Here is an 18,921-nt window from a genome sequence, read left to right as displayed (position 1 = left end):
TAATGAACTGAAGAGATCAAACTCTTCCGACTTTGAGGGCCCTTTTAAATTTGTACTATCAGCATAATTCCCAGAGTGAGATGAGCCAGGAAGGCAGTAGAACATCAGCCCTCACAGGGTCCACAGTTGGCCCTCCATGTGAGATGTGTGGCTTCGTGATCATGGCAGCCCCAGACAGAGCAGCTGTAGCTCCCTTGTGCCTTGCTCCTGCAGCCATCTGTCTGCTGTATGTCTGTCTGTACAATGAGCCCATTCTGGAGTCGGCTGGGCAAAAAAACCCCCCCGTGTTTCTTGTGATTGACACCATGAAGTTAGAAATCTCCAAACTTGGGATTTCCATCCCAAGACTGTGCATTTTAAAAGTGGCACTTCCACAAAGGAGGAAAAACCGTGGGTGGCCAATTTATGAAGGAATTTCTGCAGTTCTTCTCTACTGCTTCATCTGAGTAACAATTATTGAATGATCTGACACATTTATTCATAACAATATCTATTTTATCTGTGAGCTGTCTGTCCCTGCAGCTGTGCTGTGATAATGAGGAGTGCAGAGGGTTACAGGTGAAGCTTTCAGTATCTGTAATTCTGAGTTCAAGTTATAACTCAAGTCTGTGTTTCAAATATGTTTATTGTTCTTCAGGTTTATAGTTGATATGGTACTGACTTAATGAGAGAATAGTAAATCCAGCTTTCTTGTGCCTTTTTAGTGACACTTAAAAGGATTTTTAGTGTGAGCTTGGTCTAGATGAAAGTTTATAGCACTATAACTGTCAAATGCAGTATAATCCCTTTTCCTTCATAAATAGTGTCTTAGTGAGCTCAGTATATAGAAGTATTCATTAGGAACAAGAACAGAGATTTTTCCCACTTGATATAGTAAAAAAAAACTATAAAGGCACACTTGCATGAAAGTATTTCTCACACTGTCATTGGAAGGTTTTCTTTTTAGCTGTGACCAAATACTGTGGTTGAAGCCAGTTAAAACCCTGGTGCTTTAATATTGGTAGAACAAAGGTCTTGTCTAGAAAAGGTCTTGAAGTTAATAATTAATACCAGTTTAACTGTGTGGTGTCTCATTGATTATGATAGGATTGTGTGTATCAATTATGTTTTTAAGTCTTCCTCTAAGCTGAGACTAGATCCAAAGAGTATTAGGATAATAAAAAATTTTTTCTCAACTATTGTAGACTCTTGGTCAGGTGGAGTCAAACTTGGGTTATAGCTTGTTTGTGAGAGGTTTTTTTGGTGAATGAAATCTTGTCTCCTTGATAGTGAAATTTCCTTCAGGAGCTATCAGTATAAGTACAATGGTGTATGTTTTATGTCATGTAGAAGTCATACATACCTGATATGTAAGATGGGAAGGGGAAAAAAATCTGTATTTATTTAGGCTTTGTCTTTTCTGTTGTTGGTTTTGATTTTGTCAGAAACAAATATTAGGACCAGAAACATAAGGAAAGCTGTATTATGAATGCAATTTTCAGAAGGTGACCTCACTGATGTTGTGCCAGGCCTGTAGTATTTGACAGTAACACTATGGCCCCTACAGCCATGGGCTTCACTACCAGGACCTTAGGAAGCTGTTTCTTTCCTCTTGACAGCATCTAATCCATCTTGGACATGCTGTGTTCTGTAATGCATCCATGGCTGCTGTCAGCTACAAGGGTGGGGAAAAAAATGGAAAAAAGAAATTCTTCTTTGAGCTCTGGAAATTATCTGATAAGTTTGATATGGAAAAACAGTAAGAATGGGACACTGTGTTAAGCAGTTTTCTCTTGATCTTTGATGACTAACTAACGGCTCCAGTGCTATAATTTAGGCTGGGACAATTAGAACAAGGACAAATACCACTGAAGATGAGATCAACTTCTAATGTCAGTTATCTGAGGAATAATGTTCTCCTAATGGAAAAATGCATATATGGTGGTATGAGCCAGAGATCTGTTGGAGGGCATTTCTTTCCAAATGCTTTCATAATGGAGAAACCAGGCAGCTTTCATCTTGACTTGTTCCTTATTTTCTAATTTTCCACCAATGCAAGGCAAATTCAGGCAGAAGCCTAGTTAGTTGTAAATTAGATCTACTGTTAGAAGGTTGTTTAACATTTCTCATGGCTGCTTAAGTAAAGCAGTGAGAGAAAATAGCATTTCTGCTCAGTGCTCCTGAGCGGGATGCTGTGTGATGTTAATTAAGGGGAAGTTACAGGCTGAAATCCTGAGCAGTGGTCATGCTGAGGGAATGTTGTAGCTGTCTATGTACAGGGAAACATATTGTTACTGTTGTGACAGCAGTAGAATGAAGCTCAAAGTAAAACAAAGCCGCAAAGGAAAGAGACTCAGAGAAGTGGGAGAATGAAGGAGATAAATATGGAATGTGTGACTGTAGAGACAAGTGCTAACTTGGTTGAAACAAAAAGTGGAAGGAAAAGTGAAAAATAACACCAACCAAACGAAAAGCCCAGTAAAGCTACATAAGGAAAATAATAGCTAATTTTAAGGCCTGGAAGCGGTTTAGCTGAAGCTTCAATTAAAGCTTATAGAGTAAGTTTGCTTTTACAGCAGATACAGGTTTGTGTCTTCTACCATCAAAGTTACATAGGTTTAAATGAAAATAGGTGAATGTGGCATATTTATTGGTGCTGTTCAGCTCTCTATTGGGTTCCTAGAACAAAATTTAGAAGTAGCCGGTGCTAAATGTTCTTTCAACTTGGCCTGAGTCAGATGTATCAGCTTATTGTATGCAGTTTATAGGATGTTTCCCTCTGAATTTAATTCACTTAGTCTGAGATAATCTAATTTACTTTTGAAGAGCCCAAGGGAAAAAAAAAGAAAGAAGAAAAAAAGGAGAAAAAAGCACTACTGCTTTGGTGTATATACCTGAGTGGGATAAATCTATGAGATTTTCTGATAACATATATGTGAGTGATTTAGGCCACCATATTACTGTTGTGGGCTAAATGTGCCTGCAACAGTGATACCTGAGACACTGTGAAGCTGAACATCATTTACATCCTATTTGCCCATTTAAAATAAATTTGGCAGTTATACACTTTAGCAAATTATTTGTTTTCTGTGTTGGTGCAGTTGCGGTTCATTCTTTTACTGTAATGTTCATTATCAACAGTTCAGAGACAGCTCAGCATCAGACTTGAAGTATTATTAAACCCATGGCAGCCAGGAGAAAAGTTCACTGACCTTAACTTTTATCTCAGATATTTCATTCCCTTAATTTCCTGCAATATCATATGTTCATCTAGGCTAAATACTGAACTGTGTGGAAGATTCTAATTCTGGGAACAGTTTGATTTACAGTTCTGTAGTTACCTTTTTTTCATTCTGGGTAATAATATTGCTTATATCCAGCATGACAAAGATTTTGCTTTTCGGATACGTATATAGACAAACATCTCTTGGCTTTATCAGCACCTTGCTTCTGAGATTATCTTGTTACTGTGTTCTTTTCTTGGATAACAAAATTCTTTCTTTCCCATCCCAGTCATGAAAACTTTTTTGCATTTGTTTTTAATTTTCCAGCCTTGGAAATACTGCTATCTCCTATATCAATAAAACTCTATTCGGGTGTTTCGATATATTGTAATGTTTCATTTCCCATAGGTCTATGTGGTGTTTCAAAGTATCATCCAGTTTTGTAGCTATTTTTGTTCTTTGTCATTTAAACTCTATGATTGGGTAACTTGCAGTTTTTCTTTCTATTAATTACTGTATTTACATGTTGTAATTTATATGTATTTGTACCACTTCGTGTGTCACATTTAAAAGTGCTCACGTGACAATCTCTACATCTTTGATTTGGCAGTTTCTCAGATAATACTTTTCCATCTACTTCACTGTCAAAGGCTGTGGTCTTAATGCCATGTATGGATAGCAGCATGCAAAAACACCACAGAAGTGCTTTGGAAGCATCTGCTGTCTTGCATTATAAAATTACAAAGAACACAGGAATTGCTTTTTTTTTTTTTAATTTTTAAAGAGCAGTTTATCATGCATACTCAATAAATTTATTTTGTAAGCTGGAGGAGAAAACTTAGTGCATCTGAGTGCCAGTATAAAGCATGGAAGAGAGATGCTTAACCCTTGGCCACGGAACATCTTCAGAAGTTTTTGAAGTTTCAGGCCTCTTCCATCCTTATCTCACTGTGTGGTAGGGCTGAGTCAAGAGGGATAGAGCACCTTCCTTATGAGGAAAGGCTGAGAGTTTATTCAGTCTGGAAAAGAGAAGGCTTTGGTGTTCCCTAATTGCAGCCTTCCAGTACCTGAAGGAGCCTACAAGAAAGACAGAGAGGGACTTCCAAAAAGAGCATGTAGTGATAGGACATGAGAAAATGGCTTCAACATGACAGAGAGCAGATATTAAGAATTTCTTTAATGTGAGGGTTGTGAGGCACTGGAACAGCTTGCCCAGAGAAATTGTGGCTGTCCCATCCCTGGAAATGTTCAAGGCCAGGTTGAATGAGGCTCTGAGCAACCTGCTCTAGTGATAGCTGTCCCTGCCTATTGCAGGGGGTTGGAACTTGATGGTCTTTAAAGTCTCTTCCAAGCCAGACTATTCTATGATTATAATAGAAAAAAAAAAATGAAAACCTGAAACAGTCTCAAAGAAAGAAATGAGAGTTCATTTTTTCCCTCAGGATTTATATTAAATATATAATACAGGTTATATATTATATTTTGTATGTTATAATATATAATACATTATTCCCCAGGACATATATTTATACCAGACAGCCTCTTTGAGGCTGGAAGGTTTTCTGAGGCCTACCTTTCTGAAATTGTCATGCTGGAGGGGATATATCATCACAAAACTTTTATCTGTGGAAAATCAAAGTGTAATAACTACTAAGAAAAAAATACAGGGAAGATCAGGAGTTTGTCAAGAGAAAGCTTTTACCTGAGTGAATGTGTAATTTATTGCCTGATATTCCTAATTGGTGCACAGTGGAAAACACTGATTTGTGTTGACAATGCTGCAAGTGATGTAAAGCAGCTGAGCTTTTGTATTATCCTGGAGAAATAGATTCTGCACCCATATCATCTAAGGAAGAGCTCCAGAAAATTGTATTTTGACTCAGTAGGTATAATTCTTGTGACATCATCCTGAATTATGACCTGAGTTATTGCAGGCACTTCTCCGCTCAGTGATATGTAGCCTAATAGTCTTTACAGCACTGAAGTCAACAAATGACCTCATGGCAGTGGTTAGATGACTCATGGTGATAAGCCCCCTATTCACTCTATTATAGTAGGTCTGGAAGGTTGTATACTGGAGGTCAAGGGCACAGTGAAACCATATGTGCCTACATTTTTTTAAGTCATTGATTGATCTACTGGTAGAAGTTAAACATGAAAATTGGAATGAAAATCCTGTCTTCATCTTCCAGTAAAGAATAATTTATTTTTTTTTAACTGGAAGGCAAATCATCCACTTACATAAAGTAAATGTATTCATTGTATTTAGTGTTACTTTGAGTGGTTTTTTTTTGGTTTTGTTTTTGTTGTTTAAGGAAGCTTAACAACTACTTTCTTTTTAGTGGTAGGAGTTTGGTTTCCTTCACAAAGTCCAGTCAAGAAATTTAAATTTCCATAATTGAAATGCCTAAAAGCTTCACATTTATCTGGCTCAACATGCCTCAGGTAACTTCAAGAGATTATGTTTGAGATTATAGAGAAGTAGCTATTCTGAGCGTACGTGTCACTAGAGTTACTATAGGGGGTTTGTGTCTATGTTTTAGGGGCTAAGCTGACTCTCCACAAAAGCCACATTGCTTGGGAGCATTTAAGTGAAAAAAGAAAAGGGCAGTAGCTTGGCTGTAGCTTGGGGAACTTTTTCATTGCCTACAGAGTTGGCAGAGCTGGTGCCTACTGCAGGCTAAATGTGACGGCTCAATTAACTGCAAAGTCCCTGCACAGCCAGTTGAGCTTGGAGTCGCAACAGCTTTGTTTTCTGGTGTTGTTAAAAATAAAACATGCAAGCCAAGAACCTCTGGGACACTGTGTTGTTGGATAGTTAAGGTCAAGAATATTCAAAAGTAAAGAAACTCCGGCAATTTTTATTTCTCTGTCTGGTCTTTTTCTCTTGTGGTCACCCTGTGGGTTTCCTTGAGTTAAAAGAGTTCCCAAATTAAGACAGGCTGGGCTTCAAAATCTACAATATATTTGGAAAAGGATGTTCTTGGGACCTTTTTCATGAAACAAAGTCAACGTTTAAAATTTCCAAGACTTTTGGAAGTTATTTATTAAATACCCTTTCATGTTACAGAGAAGTGTAAACTATTTCTTCTTGAATATTCATGATAGAAAAATTGCTTTTAATTTCTGGAGGTTTTTTCTGATTTTTTTTTGATAGCTCAGATTTTCAGCTATGTTTCTTTTGTTTGTGCTTTCTCCTGCATGTGCAGTTGTGTATGTCTAAGAGAAGTGTGTAAGATCTTTGGCAATGTGATATGGAGCTTGGAAGCAGCAGGAGCTTTCATCTTTACTCTGCTTTCCCTCCTGCTGTTCTCTCCAACCTGACTGGCTGCTAATTTTTTTTACAGACAGTACTTATTTGCTTTTCCCTGAAAGCAATGGGACTGGCTGGTGGAAGCAGGTGAACTGAATTCCTTGTCTTCTAAGATGAACGTGGGAGAGCTGATAGTTTTCTGGTCTCATATACAGTGCAAGTTATGATGTTATTTTATCCTGCTTTTTAGTGTGTCCAAATTGCACTGTGCTACTTATTTATTTTTGTAGGACCAAATGAAAACTTCTGTGCACATAGGGTGGTCAGAAACAGTAGAGATTGAAAAAGTCTGTCCTGTTCGTTTCTTTGTACTTGGCTATTCACAGACTGAACATAGTCTTTCCTTTTTTCCCCCCCTTGTTTATTTTTTTTCCCGTCTAACAAATAAGCAGTTTTCTCAATTAGAAAACCTTCAGGAGAGCTGGGATTACATAAATATGGCATAAATTATGGTGTTTCCCTTTGAGAATCATGTTTTAAATTTTAAAATATATAATGAGCTTCCATCATCTAGGAAAAGTGTCATGCTTTTCTGAGAAGTGCAAATGCAAATTCCAAATTACCCAGTTTCATAAACTAGTTTTGTTCCACAGAATATTCCGTCTCCTCTGTCCTCCTCCCATTCCCCCTTCACCATTTTATTTGTGGCCTGCTGAGATGGAATACGAGTGTATCAATTGAATCTTTATTCAGTACTTTTGATGTTCAGGCTCTGGCTTTTGTTCTTGAGCACAGTTCAATCAAGAAAAGAATGGGGTGACACTTGAAAGATTTTTTTTTTTAATATGATCATTTTGCCGTCAAGAATTCTTTCCTCATCCTTGTTATGTTAACTTAATGGCAGACTTCTCAGGCTCTGCCCTACTTCCTCTGAAGAAGTTGTCCATGCTCGTTGCTCACACGGAAAGTGTTGGATAAGGGATCTTGTGCTAGTTCCAGTGCGGGAAGGTTGCAAATCCATTAGTTCACAAGTGCTACTGAACCCTTCTCAGTATGGCTTTTGCTTACAGTTTCCTCTGACCTGAGTTTCAGGGCTCTCTGACTTGGCTTTTTGCCCCCGGGGCTTTCTGCTCAGAGCAAATTTCTTCTGCTCAAAAACTGTTTCTTCTCTTCCCTATTTAATGCAGAAGTTTGAACTGTTGCTTTTTAGATTCTGGTCTGCTGCTCTTGTTGTCCCTGATAGTATGACATGAAGGATAGAAAACACATGACAGTCACAGAATTTGGAGGATACAAGAAGGCTGGCAATCCTTTGGCTTTCTTGTTTGAGTGGAAGTTGTTGAGAGTCTGTCTTCTTATGCTGTATGCAAATTTCATGTCCTCTTCCAGTACATTCTGCCACCAGAAAAGGTGGAGCTAAGTTAATCCTTCTCCAAGTAGCATTAGTTTTTACCTTGTGTCCATATCTCAGCTGGACCAGACTGAATTGGTAGGACAGAAACCATCTTCTTAATATGAGTGGGGATGCTAGCAAGTGATGGCATGTCTCAGATGGAACTGTTTGGAGACCCTCAGGCACCATTCCAAGTACCAGTATCTTCCATGGCCACCTGGTGAAATAAAAATTTGATATCTCTGATGTTGAGGCAAAGAAATGTCTCCTGAACCTAGGTAGTTCTTCTAATTGTTTTTTATTTGTTATATCTCCCTTTTGCAAAAAGGATAATCTAGACAACAATATCATTTAGCCTTACGATTAAAGTGGTGACTTCAAATCTGCACAAAGACATAAGTATTTTTCAAGATCCCTGTGTGTGTTTTTCCACTGCTGTGTCCTGGATTTCAAAATTACCCAAGCAAGGTGGCAACTCAGTGTTTGAACCAATTCAGTCAGCTTCAGTTTTATCCATGGTCTTTTTAACATGTGAAACTGTTGTATCTTAGCAGAATTGCCTTCAGCTTTGGGTAAAGTACAAAATAAGGACTTTGAGAGGTTGTCTGGTTTGTGGGTTTTTTTTTTTTTTTTTTTTTGGTTTTTTTTTTTTTTTTTTTTTTTTTTTTTTTTTTTTTTTTTTTGTGTTACAGCTCTCCCCCTTGAAGGAGACACTCCACTACATATATGGAAAGAAGTGTATGAGTGCTTATGGGTATTGTGCGTTCATGTGTCTCCTGTATGTTTTTAAGACTTAGAAAAGCAATTAACCCTGTCCCAAAAAGAGCAAAATCCTTTGCAAATGGTCACATACTGTCTTTGATCAACCCAGAGAATGTCCAATGTGAGTTGGGCATGTACCCATGTAGATAAAGTAAAGATGCTTCCTGTGAAAGTTATCCATCTTCATCAAAGGTCATGTCTGAGACATGTCTGCATCTTCTTGGTAGTGAATTCAGTCATTCAGAAACATCATCAGAACAGCTTTGTGTGTTTCTAACACATAAAGTTCATGAATGAATTATCCTAAGTCTCCTGATGTGTATAAATAATTTAAAAATTGTCTTGGTTCTTCAGCCACGAATGTTACAATGAAGACATGCATGTATTTCTGCTGGATCCTCAACAATGCCTTTGTTTTCAAAGCTTTTATCCACAGCACAATACATACTTTTTCTTCCTTTGAGAAAAATCCAGTACTTTATTTCAAATTTGTAACTTGTTTATAAAATTAAGCACCTTTAGTCTCTTTACAGATACAAGACATTATTCTGTTTTAATATCTAACAAACCTCTCCTATATCAAAGGGAAAATTACATCTATTTTCAAATGATGGGGCCATGACATAAGTAGAGACTTGCTAGTTGAGAAGATAGGCAGCCTGAGAGGTCGAAACAACTGCAGTATTTTGTTTTGCTTTTTATTCCCATCTTTTGTGGTAATGATTCAATTCTTCCTTAAATATGTTACCTATACAGGGAAATAAAAAGTCCCAAATGGTAAAATGCTTTACCTATACAGGGAAATAAAAAGTCCCAAATGGTAAAATGCTTTGTATAGTTCACAGTAATTTGCTGAAAATTTTAAGCATGATTTGTTTTTAAACTTTGAAATAGGTGAGAAATATTTTCAGCAGCCTATATCTTTGTGCTGGCATGAAATGGCAGCAACCACTGTAGTTATTAAGAAGCACTAATACCTTTCTCATAGGAAAGAAAAGGTCTGTTATAATCAAAACAGTGAAAACGCAAATACATCTTATTTTAAAGTTATATATGTGGGACAAAATATATTCCTTTTTTTCTGTTTCTTCACAGGCTCCTTTTTTTCTTTTGTCTACCTGCTGTCAGATGCTGTAGGCGCAGCTGTCTGGGTGAGACCATTCCTTTGGGAGACAGCACTGCTCTTTTTTCTCATATCTATTATTCCATAGCCTGAAGATTGTGTAGAAAACATTTCAGTTCAATTTTTCAGATTTTGCTGGGAGAGGTGGGAGATTATCTTTTAGGAATTATACAGAACTGGAATACAGGCTTCATAATGGGGTCTCTTCTTCCAGCATGGGTGGAGTTACTGCTTTCAGGCTTTATAATCCATATGAAGAGAGTAGCATTTCAATATTAGAATTTGACCTTTACTGTCTTCTTCAAAGCAATGAAAATGAATATCCACATTATTTTACTTCAGAATGTTCCCCCCGAGTAAGCAATATTAAAAAAGAAGCTGATAATGTGTTGCATTTTTCTGCCGAGATGAAGGGGAACTAGATGGTTCAGAGACTGGTAATAGGATATGTGACCTTCCACCTCTGACCCATTTACTAAAATATAAGCCATGACAGTGGAGTCTAAAAGTCATCACTGTGGGATATTCAGCTGTAGAATCTGGAACTGTATTTCTGAATTTTTGAGGTCTTAGCCACTTGTCATAAACTTCCACAGCTTCTCAGCTGGCAGCAGATTTAGCTGGAGCCAATTGAAAAGTGAACTTTAAATGAATGGAGGAAGCCTTGTAAATAAGGATATTTTAGGTGTGATAAACTCAGTGATTTGTATCTGTTCTGATCTGATATAGCTTGTTTGTTGTGTGTATTTTGTCATGCACGTTTCAGAGTTCCCTTAATCACCACAGAAGTAGTATAGACCAGGTTTTTTTTACTTTTACTTCGGGGTGTTAGGAAGGGGTTAATGCAAATAAGGATTCTGTCCTCTGGATTTTGCCTTGAGGAGATGCTCAAAACTGGCACCATTTAATGATAGGTAGCTTATATTATTTAACTTTTATCCTTGGACCTCATGTGGACGCTTCCTAACACCCTTTTTTTTGTCTATAGGCAACATAAGCTGCAGGTTAGTTCTTTAAAGCCTGTCTTAGTTGTACAGCTCAGGTAATTAGACCCATAGATTTTACTTAGCCTTAATTATCAGCTGGTTTTCCCTGAGCAGAAGCAATCAAGAAAGTCAAGAGGGTGGTAGGAATGTACCATTAAGGTAGCTTTGCACACAGGCTGATGGCAGTGCCATCATTCTCCCTTTCCTCAGACCTCCTAGAACTTGAGAGGACCAAGTATTGTAGTAGGTTAAATGCAGCTAATCAGGGGGGGAAAAAGTAAATCAAAACTGCTTGCAAACTAAAAAGAAAAGCTTTTTACACATTTCACGTACACATTCTCTCTCCTTTCCCCCTATTTCTCTGAATTCCAGGATGCATGCTTGCTCTTTTGTGTGCTGTGAGAACTCAAAAAATGTGTTTAATAATGGCAAGAACATTTTCATGCAGGCATTCACTGGATTGTGTGAGGGTTTTATTAAGAAAACAGTAAGACGTAAACCCCAACTATATACCACATTATTTTCTGGACAAGATAAAAATTTGCTTTTGTTGTTTCATTTCTGTTTTTCTCAGTGCAGCAGTGCCTACATTGCCTCTGCTAGGAAACTGCCAGTTCCTGAAGGGGCATCTAACTCAAAGCAAAAGCCAGCAGGTTGCAGGGCCATTGACAGAAAGCTGTAAACACTTTCCTGCTTCTCCAGGTTACTTTATCTCTATGTATCTCTGGTTCTAAAAGATATTTTTCAATTTGCAATTTTGTGTTTCTCGGAAAGTCTTGGTTATAAAGCTGACATGGTTGAAATACTGGCTTTGCATCAACGTTTCTAACAGAATTAGCATTTGAATCACTTGAGGCCCTATTCACAGAGCAGAGGATTATTTGCATAATCAAAAATGCTTTATTTTGCATGCCAGTGGAGAAGCTAAAGGTTGTAGCTGTGGCTCGCAAACAAAATTCAAGTGATCGCATTGATGTGTGTCTGAATGCTGCTGTCTCTCAGTCTTGCTTGCACAAATTAGTACACATGTATATAAAAGCCAAAGAAAAGGTTTTGGAGCTATGTATAGTCTTCATTAAAAGTCTGATTAAGCAGGCTTTGCGTAAGTTATCAGTGTAAGGATTAGATGGACTTCTTACTCTTCCAAATGTGAATGAAGTTTGGAGCATTTGTGCTGCTGGGTTATTGCAAGGATGTCTTTCTAAAGATACGCTCAGTAAAAATTTATGAGCTTGGAAATGGCTTCTTGTGCCAAGGAGGTCAAACTAAATAACCTATAAAAGTATATACATATCTGTGGATAGTGTGTCCAAGACTTTACCACCTTTCTGTCAGATTTCTGCCAGCAGTCCAAGAGGCTTGTGAATTGCATTAATAATAGTCACATCTTGCCATCAGACCATGCATTTATGTTTTTCATCCATTTTTATGGCTGTGGACAAGAAGGTAGAATGTCACATTCAATTGCATGTGAATAACTCCTGATCGCAGTTCAAGAACACAAAGCAACTTCTAACCTCTCTGAGGCAATAAGAAACCTTTGGACCTTAAAAAAACCCCCATAAATATCAGAAGATTTTATCCCTTTAATTTTTTTAGACTGAATTTCTGATGTGTTGTTACTGTTGAAAAAAGTTCTTTAGTGAAATTTGGATGGCAGAAGTTTTAGTTCTACAAAGAAATTTGGTTACAATTATTACAGCTTCAGATTATTTAACCTTAAAAAAGAGTATGATGTGATCTGGTATGGAATTTACTTGCTAATGTATATGAATTAATTCAATATAAAAATTTTTGAGGCATGATATGGATTAAATTCATTTATTTAAAAATATACTAATTAAAAGCTTAAGGTCCAAATTAAAAAATAAAAGAAAGTGAGGTTTAAAGTAAATTAAAACTATCTTCAGTAATAGATATGCTCCTGAAAACACTATTTTTGAGCCTTCAGTATCATACAATACAAAGTTATATTCTGGTGTGTGTTTGTTAAATTCAAATTACACCTCCAGAGTAAGAGTATGTCTCGCATCTAGATCTGGAAACTAAACTAGAAATTCCATTAATCTCTGTTCCTAGAATTTTAGGTTTCAAAATACTCCAGAGTCTAAGTGCATCATTAATAGAAGTATCTTCTTTTCTGTACATTGCTTTGGAGCAGTCAGCCAAAGGTGAGTTTAGTCTGCTTTGTACATCCATGTTCTTTGCAGAGTTTGCTGTTTTTCTGGTTGACTGAAGTGCATAAATTTAAAGAAGTTGAGTTTCTCATTCATTTGTTTTAATTACATAGGCCATTAACCTTGTAAAATCATTGAGTTATAAATCTACATCTTCGAGAATTATGTAAACAAGTTTATAAAAGCTTCTCAAGTGAAATGAAAGCCAACCTGTGTACAAGGACAAGGTTTATTAACAGCGCTCGTTAAAACCCAGTAAAATGTCAGAAAAAAACCTGCAGATAATAATACACTCCTTAATGACAGACACTGCTTCCTATGTTGTGTAATACTCATTGTATAGTTAACATCAAAGATACATTCAAGATACGGATATACAACAGTGGTTTCTTCTCAGATAAATTGTTCTTAATATTTTAGATGTAGTTTATTTTGGTCAGAGAACTTTTGGAGAGGAATGTGTTTTACTACCTCAGACCAGATTTATCTGTGGAGATCTTGTCAGTTTGTTTCAAATATTTTGAGGCTGTCATATACAGGTTTCCAAACCAGCTGTGGGAGAGGCATTTTGATGGACTTCACAGAGTCTGTAATCTGTCATCACTAGGGTCCTGAGCCCTAATTAGAATTAAATGAGTAGGGTTCCTGAGCCTGTTTCTTTGACTGAGCTTCCTTTTATTTGGTTGGTTGATTTTTGTTTGGGAGTATTTAGTTTCTGCTTTAATAAGGCTGATGCTATTTGAAATATTGAACCATGTTGTGAATTTAGGGAGGATGTTCAGCCTTGTGCATGTTAGCACTTTGACTGCCACTTTTTTAATATCAGTATCTGAACTGGAATGTGGTCTTAGAGTTTTCAATGCAATCAGTTCTTGATTTTTAGCCAAAGCTTTCTGGCATGTGTTGGAACAGGGATTTAGTATTCCTAATTTATCAATTTCCCTTAGAGGTGCAGTTTACTTTGCAGAATGTCTGATATAACATGCACACTAACTAGCCATGCTGAAGCAGGAAAAAGATTCATTAGTGCTTCTGGGTACTTGCTTCTGCAATTCCTGTGACCTTTTTTAGGTCAGAGTGTGTTCGTTTGGGAGAAAATCTTGGCCGATAAAAATGTGATGGCTTTGTTAAGTCATTCTTTGATTTACTTGGCATGAGGTGGTGAGGCAGCAAATTGCTAGTAAAGAGCTCCAAGGGTTTTACAGTGCTTGAGCTGTGTTTTCCGGCATACCGAGATGTTCTCACTTTGGTTGTAGAAACTAAAAATGTGTTTGCCCTTTTACAGTATCTCAAAATGCTGTTGCAGATCAGCTATCTTCAGGGGTTGCTTGAAAAATGATTCTTTAGAGAAACAAAACATTCCAAAGACTTTCAGAGGTTCAGAAACTGCTTCAAAGTAATTATGGGTTTGCCATATTCCTGGATCTTGGTCTTATGTGCGTGAAATTGTTGCTTATGCTGCACTGAAGTGCAGTTGCACTGTAGAATCTGTTGCTTGTGTTGGGCAAGTTTGTTTGGGATCAGTTGGTGAGATGATAGCGTTTCATGTTTGACCATGTGATAGTGCTACATCTATAAGGAGATTATATCCAGTAGTTCTATGGTGTTCAGGTCCCATACTGGCAGCATAGTTGTACACTGAGTGGTCTAGTCCAGATCGTGCTTGGTCAAATCAAATTAACAGCTCAAGTTTGATGTTTCTCCTTTCTTGGTTTTTGCAAGTAAAAAGGAGTTCGTCAGGAGGAGTTTCTGCTACACTTATTGATTCAGCCATCCAATCTGTTACTATTTTATTAGCTTTGTCTTTCTAATTGAAATTGGAAGTAATAGAGAAGTACAATTTAGGCATATTGTCATGCTCCTTCTAAGTCCTGCTGCTTAAGGTGCCCTACATATTTTCTGTTGCATTCCTCTTCAGGAACAAGAACCTTCATGACTCGTGTTTGGTTAGCAAGTCATTTTTTTGTTTAGCTGTAACAATAAGCAAGAAGGATTTAAAGAGACAACTAAAGAATTTTCTGTATCTCTAGGCTCATGTACTATGTGGGATGATGAACCAAGATTTAAGCTCTTGGATTTTGGCTTGTTACCATGTCCTGAGCCTATGAAAGTCTGCTTGTGAAACTGGCTTTTTAGGTAGCAATTTTCATGGCACAGGTGTAAACCTCCCATTTTGCATTTAGCTTTGTATTTGGATTTTTTTTTTCTTATATTGACAGAGGCATAAACTCTACATGCATTATCCATGCACTTTTGTCCCCTTTTCCCTTCTGTTTTCCCTCTAGCTTTCTTGCTCCCCTTTCTGACATCCTCTGGCAGCCTAGAGAAGACTGCCCTGCTGAGTGCTTGGCACCGTCCATACCCAGGCAGTGGTAGGGAGGAGATCTAGGAGAAATGGAGGTTAAGAATAGATGTTGGAGTGAGGATTACACCAACTATCACAGTGAATTTGGAAGAATGCAAATTCAAAGTGCCATTCAAAGCAGCACTGGGGTAGAAAGGAACAGGAAGATGGGAAAGGTTGAAGACTTTGGCCTCAGTCAGGAGCCTAGGGCATGGAGAATGGGGAATCTAACTGGACAGGGCTAGCATTTCCCACCCTTTTTGTTATTAGCAGGGGTGAGGGGGGAGGAGCAGAAATGGAGCACAGGATTTGGAGATGCATTCAGCCAAAACCAGGTTCATGACTGGGATTTTGGGGAAACTGATAGAATTGTTCTCCTGATGACCCTGTCCTATCTATAACTGGTGTTGTATTCCAGATTTCTTGGCTCAAACTTCTGTTTCTGCCAAATACCTAAATGTTTAAGCATGCTCAGGGAGGATGGATTATCTGGGAGATTTTAGCTGCTTAAGTGCAGCTTTAAAGTACAATTTTCCACTGGCAGGATGTAAACTTTGGGAAACTGGACAAATTTTCACAGAAACTAGAAAAAGCATTTCTTTGACCTCAAGTCTAACTTTTGAAGGCCACCTCTCAATGAATGAGTTCAGAGAACTGTTTGAAAAAAAAGGTCAGCAGCATTAAAGAGCATATTTGTTCTCTAGTTCTCTCTTGGAAAAGAGCTGACCTGTTTTGGCTGGAACAAACACTGTTAGACAAATTGGAAAAGATGAGGATATTTGTTTAAGTCTGTTAAGGCAGTAGTGTCATTTTAGAGGAACAGGTACTTTAAGAAGCAGGGCTATCAATTTTGCTACTGTCATTGTTAATTACTATGATTCTATAAAAAGAATTTTATCTGGAAAAGCAAACAGTAAATTGCTGTAATTATAATTGATGAATGACACAACAGGATGGAAGAACTGAGTATATTTTCAAGGGGGCTGGATGTTTTATATCTGTATGTAGTAGACAGACAAGCTGTTGAGCTGTCCTTTAAAAAAAAAAATCCTACCACCTGTGGTGTTAATGGGTTATGCTCGAAGATCCTTTTAATGTGTTTTCTCACATTTCTTAGGAGAACTTTAATTATGTCATTGCTCAGAATGGCTTCCACTATGATTTAGATCCATAGTTTGATTCATGTCATGCATCTACACAGGTAATTTTGAATCTGTACTTGAAAATTATGGGTATGTTTTTAGCAAAAGTAGGAGGATAGAAATCACTACCTTACCTACTAGGTCTCCTCTGAGCATCACTTAACTTTTGCATCACCCTGTCACTGTCAGCTATGGCTGTCAACTCCTTGAAGCTGAGACATTCCTGCAGCTCATCTTTTCTGTTCTAGCACCTCTCCTGCACTCTAAGAGGGACAGCTTCTTTATAAAGAAACATACAGGACTTGCTATCTTTTGCTTAAATGAAAATTTTTGTCCTGTATATCACATATTTCCAAGTTAAACAATATCCCCAACCTTTCAGTAAGCACATGCTGCTCTAGAGAGTGACATGATAATAACAGCTCTCCGCTGTCATTTAAATGCAAATTTGTAAAGTTTGCAATCATACTGATTTGGATATAGTTACATTCTGGGGTGAATAAAGCAAAAATCCAGGGGCTCCCAGTTTTTCTGTTTCCTCTCCATTGCATGCACCTTGAATTCAACTAACACTGTTGATGGGTACTATGAAGTGCAAGAGTGAATGACAGTTCAGTGATGGGGTGAGAACCAAGACAGTACCTAGAGACCACAGGGCAATCGCAGAAGGAGGACAGTATATCTGCTCCTTGTGAATTGATAGGGCCTTTACATGTGAAAATAACACTTAAAATGTATTTTCAGAGTATGTGCTTGCAAAGTGGATGTCCAGCAGTGCTGGCACCAAAGGGCTTTATTTGCTGTGGTAAAGCATGACTGTATATTGCTGATATAATCTTTCAACTAATTAAGTCTGGAAAAGAATTTAACCTTCACTGATTTTGCTGCTATTGTGTCTGCAAGCTTGCTTCATCACTATTGCTTTTTTCACAGTAGAAATTAGTTTACAAGTTACTTGAGGGAACATTGCCATTTTGTAATCTGCATGCTTAGCATATTTTTGGGTGGGAAAGAAAAATCAAATACAAATCTTATAAAAGGCATCAAAGAGATCTAGCCTGAATTGAGGTTATTTCCTGTCCTTAAAAATGTTTTTAAAATGTTCTAGATATCATTCATATTCTAATGATGCTCAAGAGCCTAATTGTTCATTGTTTTGAATTGCTTTTTAGGGCAAGTTACACAGGGGGTGGATTTCATTTGCTTTATCGTGAAATTTTTGTTCTTTTCCGATATACACTCCATGTTTTTCTCTTTTCAGTTACAGAAGAGTATGCCTTTTTTTCACCGTGATTGATTTTGTTTGCTAAAATAGTTGAAAAATAATTATTTGCTAGCTTTCTACTGAGGCTGCCTTTCTTTACTATCTAAACCATTTCACAAGAGACACAGCAATGCTATGAGCATTCCAGCTTTATTTTCCACTTACGGGCAAAGAGGCATGTTGAGCCTCACCCACCCAGGAGAAGAAAATTGACATGATCTTTTAAAGACTCCTGTCTCACTCCGTTTTTGAAAAATAGCTAGACATATGCCACAAGCCTTTTTTTTCTGCTGCCTGAAGTGTGTGCTGACAAATGAGTCTGCTTTTCGTGCAGCTTTTTTCTTTTTTTCTTTTCTCTTCTTTTCTTTTTTTCTTTTTTTTTCTTTTTTTCTTTTTTCTTTTTTTTCTTTTTTCTTTTTTTCTTTTTTTCTTTTTTTTTTTTCCTGAAGGAAATGGCCTACTGAGAAATAGAGCAAAAGTAATTTTTTTTCTAAAATAGCTTTTCTGTAGAATTCCTCATTTGTAAGTAGTGGCTCAAGTATGCTGGTAGGCAACTGAGTTTCATGTCAATCCAATTTAATTATTTCCTATGATGCTTTTCTGTCTTCTGTGTACAAAAAAATATTCATTGCAGGTACATAAGGTTAAGTGATTTCTTGTCATATTGATGCATTGGTAAAAGTGAGTAACAAAATGCCCATTGACTTCAGCAGAGCATGAGGTTCAGTGCTGGTACTTGGTTATTTACTCCCTCATTTGGGCAGTGTAATACTAATATTGCAGATATTCCATTTACAGCAGAGGATCTTTATTATGGTTGCAAATTCAATCATTCAAAAGTTGTCAGAATTAAGTTTACCTGTGAAAACTTAATTTGGTCTCTCTACTTCTACTGTTCTTTCCTTAATTACACAACAGCACCATGTTTGCTCCTGCTGTGTGATCTCTGCCTGTGTCAGATGATGATCGATTAATTTAATTTAATGTTCTTGATGGGTGGCTCTAGCTATAGGCACCTACTGTGCATTACTAAAACACAGATGGTTTTGAAAATTTCTAGAACGCTCGTCAGTCTACTCTGACTACTTAAATATTTGTTCATCTTGTCAGCACCCCACTTGCTGAGAGTCCTTTTAAATTGTGATTTTGAGATGACTTTCAAAGTACTTGCATAACATTGAGTAATATCAGTGTACAGGGTTGCTTGGGGTTCTGTAATAATTCTATGCACTCTGCAGTTCTGGTAAGTGTGAATGAAGATCAAAAGTTGAAAT

General features: G+C 37.3%; 1 protein-coding gene across 3 annotated transcripts in view; it reads left to right on the top strand.

Annotated features, from left to right (window-relative positions):
- CDK14 (cyclin dependent kinase 14) overlaps positions 1–18,921 on the top strand; it is a 338,037-nt gene that overhangs the window by 106,175 nt on the left and 212,941 nt on the right. The window lies entirely within an intron of this gene.

This window comes from Chamaea fasciata, unplaced genomic scaffold (genome assembly GCF_029207755.1).
Source record: "Chamaea fasciata isolate MVZ Bird 193981 ecotype frontalis unplaced genomic scaffold, bChaFas1.0.hap1 SCAF_1, whole genome shotgun sequence".
Classification (NCBI taxonomy): domain Eukaryota; kingdom Metazoa; phylum Chordata; class Aves; order Passeriformes; family Sylviidae; genus Chamaea; species Chamaea fasciata.
The sequence above is the reverse complement of the archived record's forward strand: the minus strand, read 5'-3'. Positions and strand labels throughout refer to the sequence as shown.